A 12545-nucleotide genomic window follows, 5' to 3' on the forward strand; every position below is an offset into this window, starting at 1 on the left:
CAAACTGTGTAGAATGGCAGCAGTGTGCTGCTGTTGTGTATGTGTAGGCCACCGTTTTATTTCTCAGACTTTCTGCCATTAATATATTTAGTCCATTTCAGAATTTGTTGGGGGGGGGGGTGCTACTCCCAAACCAAAATTCATTTAACTATCTTTAAAGGATTTATTTATTTTCATTTTATGTGTATGCTCTGTCTGCATGTACGTGTACCATATGTGTCTAGTACTCTTGAAGGCCAGGAAAGGGCATCGAATCCCTTGGAACTGGACAATGACTCTTAGCTACCACGTGTGCTACAAACTGAACCCAGGTCCTATAGAAGGGCACCAAGCGGGGCTGGGGATTTAGCTCAGTGGTAGAGCGCTTACCTAGGAAGCGCAAGGCCCTGGGTTCAGTCCCCAGCTCCGGAAAAAAAAGAACCAAAAAAAAAAAAAAAAAAAGGGGGGGGGGGCACCAAGCACTCTCCAGCCCTAGATTTTTTTTTTTTTAATTTAAGCATTCTAACTCAATACAACATCTTTGTTCTAATTTGATGCATTCTGAAGAATGAAGGTTGGAAAGTGGTAAAAGTCTATACTCTATAATGAGCCCATTTTGTGTCTATAAGAGCAGAACCGTCTACAGGGGCAGCCAAAGCCCTGCGACTGTTGACAGCAGCAGTTTGGAATCTGAGCCAAGGTGTTTTAGGAAGTACTCGTTGGTATAACAGCACACACATTGTAAAGTGAACATGTTACATGATCAGAGCAAAGGCAGCACGGAGGTGTGCCACAGCTCGTGGACATGTACCACCAGACACACCTCAGGGTCATTACATGCTTTGTTCTGAATTAACTTTTGGATGCTGCATATTCAGAAACCTTTTGCTGTTTCCAAATCTTTTGCAAAATCCATAGTTATGTGATCCCATATAAAGTTATTCTGGGGGTTGGGGATTTAGCTCAGTGGTAGAGCGCTTGCCTAGCAAGCGCAAGGCCCTGGGTTCGGTCCCCAACTCCGAAAAAAAGAAAAAGAAAAAAAAAAAAAGATTTTAAAGTTATTCTGTTCCATATTGCTTTTACTTAAAATGACAGTTGAAAAACTGTCATTGGTTATGGCTGGAAAGATGGCTCAGTGGTTAAGAAAACTGTCTGTTCTTCCAGAGTTCAATCCCAGCACCCACATGGTGGCTTACAATGATCTGTAAATGTAGTCCCCTGGGTTTAATACCCTCTTCTGGAGTATAGGTATATGTGTGGACAAAACACTCATATACATAAATAAATATATCTTAAAAGAAGTTGGGTTAAAAATAACATGAAATCATTATTTAAAAAGAAAAAAGAAATACACCTCCAAGCCTGGGGTGTCTGGATGAGTAGCACAGCTCTCACTTGTCATAAGGGTACCCATGGATTTTACCACCAGGACCAAAGGAAAAAACCCCTTCAAAATAATTATTTTATTCAGAAGAGCAATATTTGGTGTATTTTCTAAATCTACTCTGTCTTCATCTATTTCCATCTATTATTACCCTATGTCCTGACCAATTTTCCCTGAGTTAGAGTGGAACTCCCTCTGCCTCCAGAACACTTCAGTTCACTCCAGAAGGCATGATTGGTCATGTCCCCCAACACCACTAGTTTTTACACGATATTCCATCCTTAACTACTTCTCCTGTTGCAGTAATGAAATACCCTGGCAAAAACAACTTAGGGGAGAAAGAGTTTGTGTGTGTCAGAGCTCAACATTACAGTCCAAGAAGTGGGGAGTCACAGCTGCAGAGCTGCAGAGCACTGGGCACACTGGACGCACTGCCAAGAAGCCGAGAATGAACCTCACTCACTTTCTCCTTAGACAGTCAGGATCCTAGGCTGGGGAAGGACGCCACCCTCAAAGGGCAGTAATCAATCTAATCAAAATAATTCCCCACAGATAAACCCAATTCTAGACAGCTGACAATAATAATTAGCCTTCACACTACAAGAAACATTACAATTCCACGTCAACGAGTTTGGCTTTGTATACCTCAGGCCCTCTAGTTCACCAGACATAGTAGCACTAACTATCCTTACAAGTTCTGGGGCCAAATGTGTTCTTCTCTTTGGATGACACACCCCCACCCCATCTGCCCATTCCTAATCTTCTAGGATATCATTTTTTTCTTAACCCCTTAACCCCTCCCTCCTAACCTCGATGAGCAACTGCCCCCAATGAAACTTCTTATGAATCTTCCAAACAAGATGTTAAATACCCACTGACAAGTTTAATGGCCAGCTTTTTTCAAACTTTGTATTTAATTTTCAGAGGGGTTAGGGGATAGAGTCTACGCCACATAGAGCTTCAGGCAGTTGTGAGCTGCCTGATGTGGCTGCTGGGAATCAAACTCAAGACCTCTGGAAGAACAGGAAGTGCTCTTGACCACTGAGCCATCTTTCTAGCCCCCAACCTTTACTGTTGAGAAATTAAGATAATGAGACCCCGATTTAAAAAAAAAAAAAAAAAAAAAAAGCCAAGCAGAGTGCCACAGGCCTTTAATCCCAGCGCTTGGGAGTCAGAGACAGGAGGATGTCTTTGCATTTTAAACCAGCCTGGTCTGCATGGTGAATTCCAGGACAGTTGGGGCTATGAAAAGAAACCACATCTCAAAAAAACAAACAAAGCAAAAACAGTTTATAAAGAAAATAATGGGGAAGGAGAGAGGAAGAAGGGAAGAAAAAGAAAAATCGTGTATGAATTCATTTTATACCCCATGACTAGCATGGCTCTTGAAACCTAGTACTGTCCAAGAACCACTTACTGCATCAATCAGTAGATGGACTCATGGTCTAACTTGTTCATCACCCAAGCCCTTCTAGCACTAACTCAGAATAAAAGGTAGTGGTGGCAGAGCCCTATAAATCTTAGCTAGTCAAAAGGATCAAGACTATCAGTGCAACAGTGGGAGACAGAAATCCTAAGAAAGAAAAAGGATGAATCTGGATAAGGGCCCAGCTTCTACTAATTCATTAACCCAAAGGAAAATACTAACCAGTATTACACCCTAATATCAACATGATATCAATATAATTAAGTCAACTCCTCTGATTATCCAACCTTTTAGATGTATTTATTTGGTTTTATGTATGTGAGTGTTTTGCTTGCACTGTGTATGCCTGCAATGCTTACACCCATGGAACTCAGAAGAGACTATTAGATGCCTGAAGTTCCACGGACAGTTGTCAGCCATCATGTAAGTGCTAGGGATCAAACCCGGGTCCTCTACAAGATCAACAAGTGCTCTTAACAGCTGAGCCATCTCTCCATCCAATTATCCAGATCCTGAGGGCTTGTTTAACAACCAGAAAAAGAACTGAACTAATTCCAGAAAATCTTCCTCACTAACTTCTGTCACTTGTTGCAGATTTTCTTTGCTATATAAAAGTTCCTTATGAGAAGAACTAAAATTATGCAAAATAGCAGAAACTCCTTCCATATTAAGCCCTAAGGTCTCAACAATTATATACAATTATATCTATTATACAGATGTGCACATTGTATCTACATTCACATAAATATATATTAATTATACATATATATATATATATAATTACACTGGAATTACCTTTTCAGTAATATATTTTAGCCAGCAATCATGGATATATGTACACCTAATAGTACAAGTATATAAACATTAACAGCAATTTCAAAAGCAACTGTAGCTGATAAAAAGAATCTCACACATACTTGTGTTTGAATTTCACTGCTACCTTTTATCAACTCTCTGAGTCTTCATTTCCAAAACTTTAAAATAGTTACAACTGCCACAAAGATTAAAATAAAATCATGAAAGTCAGACAGGGTGGTTCATGCCCATAATCACCACCTGAGAGGTTGAGGCAGAAGGACTACCGCAAGTTTTCCAGCCAGCTGGGATAGCACACGAGTAACACAAGGAGAGAACCAACGTTCATCATATGACCTGAACATACACACGCACTGGCACACACAACCATGAATGCACAGTCACAAAGAACTCAAGAGGGAGAACATGAGAATCATGAATTCAAAGGATCATGAACTACATAGCAGGAATCAATTTAAAAACAAACAAAACACAGAGACTCTCAACTTAGAAAATGTTCTAAGGACTTGCAAGATGGCTCAGTAGGTAAAACCTGGCAAGACAAGTTTAATCCATGTGACACATTATTAAATATTATATATTATATATAAAAATTATATAATATAAAATATATATAATTGTGTGAGTTTGTGTGTGCGCACACGTGCACTTGTGTGTGTTGTGTATTCACAAATTAAGTAATTACTATTACAATGTACAAAGCCCTGGGTTCAATCCCTAGCTCCACCAATACAGAGAGATGGGGAGGCGAGGAAATGTTCCTTTCAGGTTCTCAGATGGAAACTGAGCCCAAGCTAGGTAGTGAAACACACCTATCATCCAAGCACAGGGTCTGCTGAGATACCAGGGGAAGAGTTCAGGCAGTAGAGCGCTTTCCAGGCCAGGCATATATATGGCCATAGGTTCAATACACACACACACACACACACACACACACACACAGTAAAACAGAAAAAAAAAAACCAGCTCTTACTAAACTCTAAGATAAAGCAAGTCATCAACAAGATCAATTTTAGCTGAAAGTACTTTGTATACTGTTTACATACATGAAGAGACAAATGTAAAACCCCTGCTAATTTAAAAAATAAGACTATAGACATCAAAGACTTCTCAACTTATAAAAGGAATATTTTGGGCTATTTCCCCTACATTTTTTAGGATATTTACCCAACTTACTTGCCGCTGGGAATGCTCGGTAGAAAAAAAATCTCAACATCATTAAAATAAATGAATTACATATGATTTATTTTTTTTAGTTTTCCACAAACAATTATACACAGGAAAAGTCTACACCAACACCATTTTGAATATCTAGGACAGCAAAACCTGAAAGGCACTTGGGCTGCTTCAACTTAATGTCAACACTTATTCTAGGTATCTCAATACAAACTCAAAGATTTCAACAGATCACCCAATGTTTTAATTACCCAAGCTAAAGCACTCAAAGAAAAGTTAAGATGTTAGCATCTTAACTCAGTAGCCTAAAGTAAGTTTGTGCCTTAAAGCCCTGTGCTCTCCCGACCCTAAGTGAGCAAGACTGAGGTAAGCGTCATCTAGACATCTATTGATACCTGCTGTATATCCTAAGGAGGGCTTCTGTGGCTCTGCTTGCATGACCCACTATGCATAGTGCTTCACATCCCTCCCCTTCACTAGCGACCATTTTGATTACTAATATTTTATTTGCATAGGATTTACTTGCTATAGTGAGTAAAAAGGTTCTCCTCACTCTAGCTTCAGCCATCTATCTTTCCTGCATAAGGAGAAAGGAAAGCCAGTTTCTGCTATTTCACTATGTCAAAGATTAGCTACTTGTTGGCTGATAAAGAGTGATGACTTAAAGCAGCACCCCAACAGCATCCCCATCCCTGAGCCCACCAACACCTCGGATGGTCTGCTCTGCTCCTTGAGCAAGCACCTCAAGTACTAATTGGGAAAGGAGCAGGTTCATGCACTCCTCCAGGGGAGCAGCGTAGAATGTGCCCTGAATCTAACTTGAATGTGCATAAATATATAAGATGAACTGAACAGTCTTCTCCAGCACTACTAAGCCAAGACTTTCAGTTTTCACTGAACCAACATCTTTTAAAGGAGGGTAGAGAGACCAACAGAGCACTGCCAACTCTTATTCTGCCAAAAATTCACTCACCCACCCTCCCAATCCGTCCATCCATCTGTCTGTCTCTCCTGCCAGGAACAGTAGCTCACTCCTGTAAAATAAGCAACTGAGAGATGAGGCAAAGAGTCACATGTTTCAGGACAATCTAGGCTAGTAGAGGGTTCAAGACCAGCCTATACTACATAAGGGGCTACCTGAAAACAAAAACAAAAAAGCCAACTAAACAATCATTATTATTTCATCAAAGAACTAATTTGTTTCCTTCAAAATTATTAAACAATTTTAGGAGAAAAAAGGATTATCTTTTAAATTCAATAAATTTATTCTTAAAAAGCAGACTACATTTCTCCTCTCATGCAGCAAGTGGCAACAGTGTCACAGACTGACATGGCTCTATTACAGCTTATGAGAACCACAGGTGTATTGGCTAGGGCCCCAAGAGGAAAGCAGCAGAAGTACATGCTAAGAACAATTATTAACCTCTCCAATAATATGGAGTAGAAGCTAGAGGAAGTCTGGGGACTCCCAAAGTCACAGATCAAGAATTTTAACTCAGATTTGTACATCCCAGAGTCAGTTCCCAACAATCAAGCTACACTTTGCCAGTGGCATAAAGTCCCACCTTCATCTAGCCACTTTTGAAACCGATGACAACCAAACCATTCCCAGACAGCTGGTAGGAGTGAGAGGTATAGTCTTGGCCATTACTCAGACTAAAGCGAAATGGAACACCTGACCTTTGCCTCATTAATACCAAGCTCAGTGAAAGTAAACCAGCCATCCCAGACAAAGCACGAGTGCACGCACGCACACACATCCAGATACACTGCTGTAGGTCTCTTCGGACATCTCCTAGCACCTGTGATACAGTGAAAACCGTATTCTTGAAAAGCTAAAGATGTTAATTCTTAAGAGGAAAATAAATGCTTCTACAGCAACTCTAACTAAAAACAAGCCTGTCTGTGAAAGTTACAACCCTGAGCCTCATTCTGCAAACTATTACAATCTTTTACATGTTAAAATACAATTTCTTCCTATTTAACTATCCAAAAAAGCAAAAGACATGAAATTCCACAAATTTGTAGCTCTTAAAAAATTTTAGGGGCTGGAGAGATGGCTCAGCGGTTAAGAGCATTGACTGTTCTTCCAGAAGTCCTGAGTTCAATTCCCAGCAACCACATGGTGGCTCACAACCACCTGTAATGAGGTCTGATGCCCTCTTTTGGTCTGTAGGCATACATGCAGGCAGAAAGCTGTATGATGTATACATAATAAATAAATATAAAAAAGAAATTTTAAAGTAAAAGCATAATCTTCGCATATAATCAGAGCATTTGAATAAAATCAATCATGTTAATCAAAAGTACTTCTATTGGGTTGGAAACAAGCTTGGTGGTACATCACCTGAGATGCTGAAGTCTTGTCTTGGGCTTGACTCCCACATCATAAAAAGGGTATTATAGAAGAGCCAGAGGGAAAAAAATATATACATACCATTTTACAAAAGGCAATATTAATAGTCACTAGAATGAGGCACATTTGTCTTTGAATGTCAGAAGTTCTTAATATCAAAATAAAAATGAAACTCATACACACAAAAAATAAATGAAATACCACAATTACTTCTAAATCCGCACACAGCACTCAGTAGACAAACACCCAAAGGACTCCAAAAGAGCTCAAGCTCCCTGGAACAATGACACAACAGTCTTGCCAGAAAAGTCAAGACATTTCTATTTCTTGACTCTGTTGTAAGTTGTTGTGGGGAGGGGAGACTGTTCTCTCTCTCTCTCTCTCTCTCTCTCTCTCTCTCTCTCTCTCTCTCTCTGTGTGTGTGTGTGTGTGTGTGTGTGTGTGTGTGTGTGTGTGTGTGTTATGGAAACCAGTTTCACAAAGCCTTCAATGCTTCAACTCCAGTGTAGCTGAGGATGACCTCAAACTTGTGTCCCTTGTGCCTGTGCTTAAGTGCTGGCATTATAGGTGCACCTGGTGTGAAATGCTGGGGATGTAACCCACAACCCAGAGTCTCAAGCATACTAGGTAAAAATTCTACCAGTTTAACTACATTCCCAGCCTGCCATCAATGAATTTTTTAATTTTTGTTTTTAGGGTTTCTGTTATTGTTGTTTTTAAGACAGGGATTCACAAAGATCTGCTGTGCCTCTGCCTCCTGAGTGCTGAGATTAAAGGTGGGCACTACAACAGCCCACTGGGCTCTTTTTAACTAGATGTGTTTGTTTGTCTGTTTGTTTGTTTGTGCAGAGAGAGAGAATGTGTGTCAGGACAGGGTGAGTCGCTGTGGCCTGCATGTGGAGCTCGGAGAACACCTTGCAGAGCTGGTGCTCTCCTCCAACCTCGTGGATGGCAGGAACAGAACCTGGGTCCTGAGACATGGCAACAGCACCTTCGCCTGCTGAATCATGGCAACAGCACCTTCACCTGCTGAGTCATGGCAACAGCCCCTCCACAGGAATTTTAATGAACAGATTTCTTTCTCCTCCATCTGAATTTATAGTTCAAGGAACTATAAACCCAGATTACCAAATTCCTTATCCATTGTATACAAGGGTCTACTTACTTGCTTTTCATTTTAAGCAGATACATTTAAATGTAGGCTTGGTTCTGTGGCTGCTGTTCTAATTTTCTTTTCCCTCTACACACTTCCTTGGCACTTTCACCTCCTTACAAATTCAACTAGTATATCTATCTAAATAATCTGTTTGTATTTTCTCTATATACAAAATAGCTCTGACCTCTCTCTTGAACTGAAAACCTACATTGCCAAAAGCTTCTAAATAGTTCCTGTGTGTGAGTATATTAAAAATAATAATAAAACAAACCTTGGCACGCCTGGCCCGACAGCACACACTGGTAATCACAGTTTCTCTGGAGATTAGGCAGAACCGAGTTTAAGGCTACCCTATCTTAAAAAATGAAACCTAATTATGCAGCCCTTGCTCATATTCCTAGCTAACAGTACAACTATCAACATCCACAGTTAGAAATGTGGCTTTTCACTGCTGCCTCCTACAGCTCTCCTCTCCAGCCTGCTGGGCTCTTGTCCTCGCTCCACCAGCATCACTCACAGTGTGCACAGTAGTCTATTAGTAGCTTACTATAACAAATCACTCCGCATACTAAACTGCTGCAAGGTACACACTTCTTGTTTTCTTCAAAGTGTTGAGCTTCAAATATAGCATCTAAACATGCTCCACAATCCAGCCTTGACTTAAATTGCAAACTTCATCTCTAATTCCAAAATAAACCATCCAGGTCATCTGAGACACTTTTCTCCACATCATGAGCCTTCTCATCTCTAAATTGTCGTTCTCTTAATATGAAAGGCCTTCCTTATCCACAAATCCTACTCCTGAATATTTGTTTCAGTAGAGTTTAACCCTCAGTCACCAATTAATTTAAGATTGCCAGTTTAAGAGCAAGGTAGAGTAGGACATGCCTGTACTCCCAAACAGACGCAGGAGGGCTAGGCTGCAGATGACAAGTTCAAGTTCATCCCTAGGCCTACTTGAGATGTAGGAGGCCCTGTCTCAGAAACCACAATAAATAAAAAGAATACAAGCTTGTTGGGAAGTAGCACCATGAAGTAGAAATACCAGCTCTCTGACAAGGCAGATGTGGCTTCAAATACAGACAGTTCTGCTAGTCACATAACTGTAGGGGGAGTTACTAGACATAGTTGAGATGATGGTATCCTGACTATTCAGAGCGATGCCTACACAGGGAGACCCCTGTCTCAAAAGAAAGAAGCTTCTATATTGTTAAGAAAACACAACTATGGGGTTGGGGATTTAGCTCAGTGGTAGAGCGCTTGCCTAGGAAGCGCAAGGCCCTCGGTTCAGTCCCCAGCTCCGAAAAAAAGAACCAAAAAAAAAAAAAAAGAAAAAAGAAAAAAGAAAACACAACTATAACAGAACTAAGCACCCAATAAATCATTGCACTGACCTACCCTAACAAGTGTTGCCGTGCCTTTGTGTTGTAAAGTATGACTTACACTATAGAACAAACATTTTGCTTTTATAGAAGCCCAAACTTTAGATAAACCCATCTATGCGGTTAAGTGTTTACATACGCTTTTTGTTTTCAGTCTTCATTTGTTGTAAACAGGGTCAGCCTAACTAGTAGCTTACCATCCATCATCTTGCCTGTGACTCCTTTGGCACCGCTCGCATGCCACCATCTCCAGACACATATTTATTTATACTGTAAACTTCTATACCAGTATCTTACATCCCCACTAGATTCAAATTCCTAAAGGCCAAACTTAACCTTGTGATTCAAGAGTGCCTAGCACAGTATGCTTCATAAAGCGATCAACAGCCCCCTCCAAATTAAGTCCCAATTCAGAGGAGGGTGAATATTCCTAGACAGTACAATTCAATTCTTCACGATTTCAACACACCTTGGAAGATTATCAAAACATGAATCTGAAATTATAATGGCTTTGTCTTTGTTTTTCCCTACATGGTTCACTAAAAGAGTCTGATGCATAGAAAATGCTCAGTATCATTTGAATTGACTTGAGCAATAGTTAAAAGTTACAATGCCTAGGGCTGGAGAGATGGCTCAGCGGTTAAGAATACTGACTGCTCTTCCAGAAGTCCTGAGTTCAAATCTCAGCCACCACATGGTAGCTCACAACCATTTGTAATGAGATCCGATGCCCTCTTCCAGTGTGTCTGAAGAGAGTGACAGTGTACTTACATACATAAAATAAATAGGTCTTTTAAAAAAAGTTACAATGCCTGAAAGTATCTGCTTTTCACCTATTTCTTATGCTTTCATTAACTCCTATAGTGTTTTCCTTCAAAATACACTATATGCAGAATAGAAATACATAACTTGACTCATTTCCCAGACTTTAATTCAACATCCCAACCTTGGGCTCTGAACAACTGAGTACCTCATATACTAAGAGGCTGACACATCTATCCGAGTCTAAACACTGTGCAACTTATCCTCACATTTTCCCACACGCATAAAAAATGCATCCCCTTTGTTTTCTGTCAACAACCTTGACACAGATTTGGGGGTTCTGGAGAGATTGCTTGCATGCAAAGAGCTTGCTGAACAAGCATGAGGACCCAGATTGGCATCTACAGCACCCACATAAAAACTAGATGCTGGGGTCATGTGCCTATAACCGCTAGACCTGGACTGGGCACACGGGGTAAACACAGGAGGGCCCCTGGGGCTTGCTGGCTCTAGCCAAAAGGACAAGCTCCAAGCTCAGGAAACCCTCTCTCAAAATGATGATGAGGATGATCATGATAATGATCACAACGATGGGTTATTCTATGGAGACAGCCAATGTGAACCTCTGGCATTACACACAGAGAACTTTTTTAATGAAATAAATTTTCTTTTGCATAAGACAGTTTATGGAACTTGTCACTTCAGATCATTCCCCTCATTCATAATACTATCTTCCCTTCCAGTAGTGCAAGGAGAGAGAATAAGTACAAGAAAGAGAGAGACACAGACAAGACAAAAACAAAACAGTATGAACGCTAACGTCAGCACAATAAGAAGTACAGATAATGTCACTGCTTTCATGAAGATGACTTGTGTATACGTGACACTACAAGGTCATCTGCAACAAATAAACTATCTGATTATAATTTAAAACTCAAAAAAAAAGCGAAAAATAGCTCCATTATTTCCTATAAACCTTTCATCGGTAGTTTATCACCTAAACTTCGTTTATTAACAGTGCCTACAAGATTTTCAAACTGGGGTAGAAAAGGATACCATTTTCCAGCCCTTCGCAGTCAACTTGTGCAAGGTCCCGACTGAACTCTTAAAACTGTGTCTTCGGATGAGCGCAGGAATTCGGAAGGCTGATTAGAGAATAGCATCTTTTTTTCCCCTTTACGTAAGCAAGAACACGGGGAAACTCATATGAATCTACGATTCTCCTCAAACCTTTGTTTTTAAGAAGTAACTCCCAACAGTTTCAACTTTCAAGTGAGCGAAAAACCCTTCGAGGAACCATACAGTCTCAATGACCGACCCTATGCAGGCATCCAGACTCTGTTATGTTTCGAGTCCAAATCGAACCCTGGCGACCCTGACGCAGATCTAGATGAAAAGCCCCGCACGAGATTGCCAGCATCCACAGAGGGAGCGCCCCACCCTCGGATTGAGACTACACCCCTGGGAGACACACGATAATTACTGAGCCGGGAAGGGAGGACAGACCCAAGCCAAGAGGCGACGAAAGTCGGGCACTGATGTCCGGGACAGTCTTGCTGTTCAGGTCCCCAGCGCCCGGGTGCACAGACCCCACAGCGGAGGCACCGAGCCTACTTGCCCGAGCAAAGAGGTGGTAGCAGAGCGGACGGCCCGGCCCCACTCAGGAGTCCCCTTAGCGGCCGGGGCTCCGGGAACCCGCTCCTGCTGCGCCCCGCCCACTCCGCGGCCCCGCAACGCGCCTCTTCCCGGCCCGCGGGCCGCGCGCGCTCCGCGGTGGCCGACGACCCCCTTTTCGGACCCCGACAGCTGAACCTGCTGTGGACAGCCGGGTCCGAGGCTCGCCCGCCCGGCGCAGGCCCCGCTCGGCTTCCCCGGCTACTCACCGTCGGCGCGAAGGCGCTGCGAGGGCGCGGGGTAGCGGCCGCAGAGCTCCTCACTCTCTCCGCGACCCGACCCCCTACTCCGAGCCGACGGAGCCTCGGCGCCTGTATCTACCAGGCCTTTCTCCAGCCCGAACCCTAGGCAAGCACTTCCGGGGGAGCGGGGGAGGGCAGGGTTTTGGCACCGGAACTGCTCCCAGGCTGGAGCTGCCAGCCCTCCCGGGAGGG

The 12545-nt window shown here is 42.1% G+C and overlaps 1 protein-coding gene across 1 annotated transcript in view; it reads right to left on the reverse strand.

Annotated features, from left to right (window-relative positions):
* Frs2 (fibroblast growth factor receptor substrate 2) overlaps nt 1-12465 on the reverse strand; it is an 81478-nt gene extending 69013 nt beyond the window's left edge. Inside the window, exon 1 of the mRNA NM_001108097.4 lies at nt 12321-12465. The gene's annotated coding sequence lies outside the window, so the exon portion shown is untranslated. The remainder of the gene's footprint in view (nt 1-12320) is intronic.
* Between the last annotated feature and the right edge of the window lie 80 nt (nt 12466-12545).

Source organism: Rattus norvegicus, chromosome 7 (assembly GCF_021556685.1).
Source record: "Rattus norvegicus strain SHRSP/BbbUtx chromosome 7, alternate assembly SHRSP_T2T, whole genome shotgun sequence".
Taxonomy (NCBI): Eukaryota; Metazoa; Chordata; class Mammalia; order Rodentia; family Muridae; genus Rattus; species Rattus norvegicus.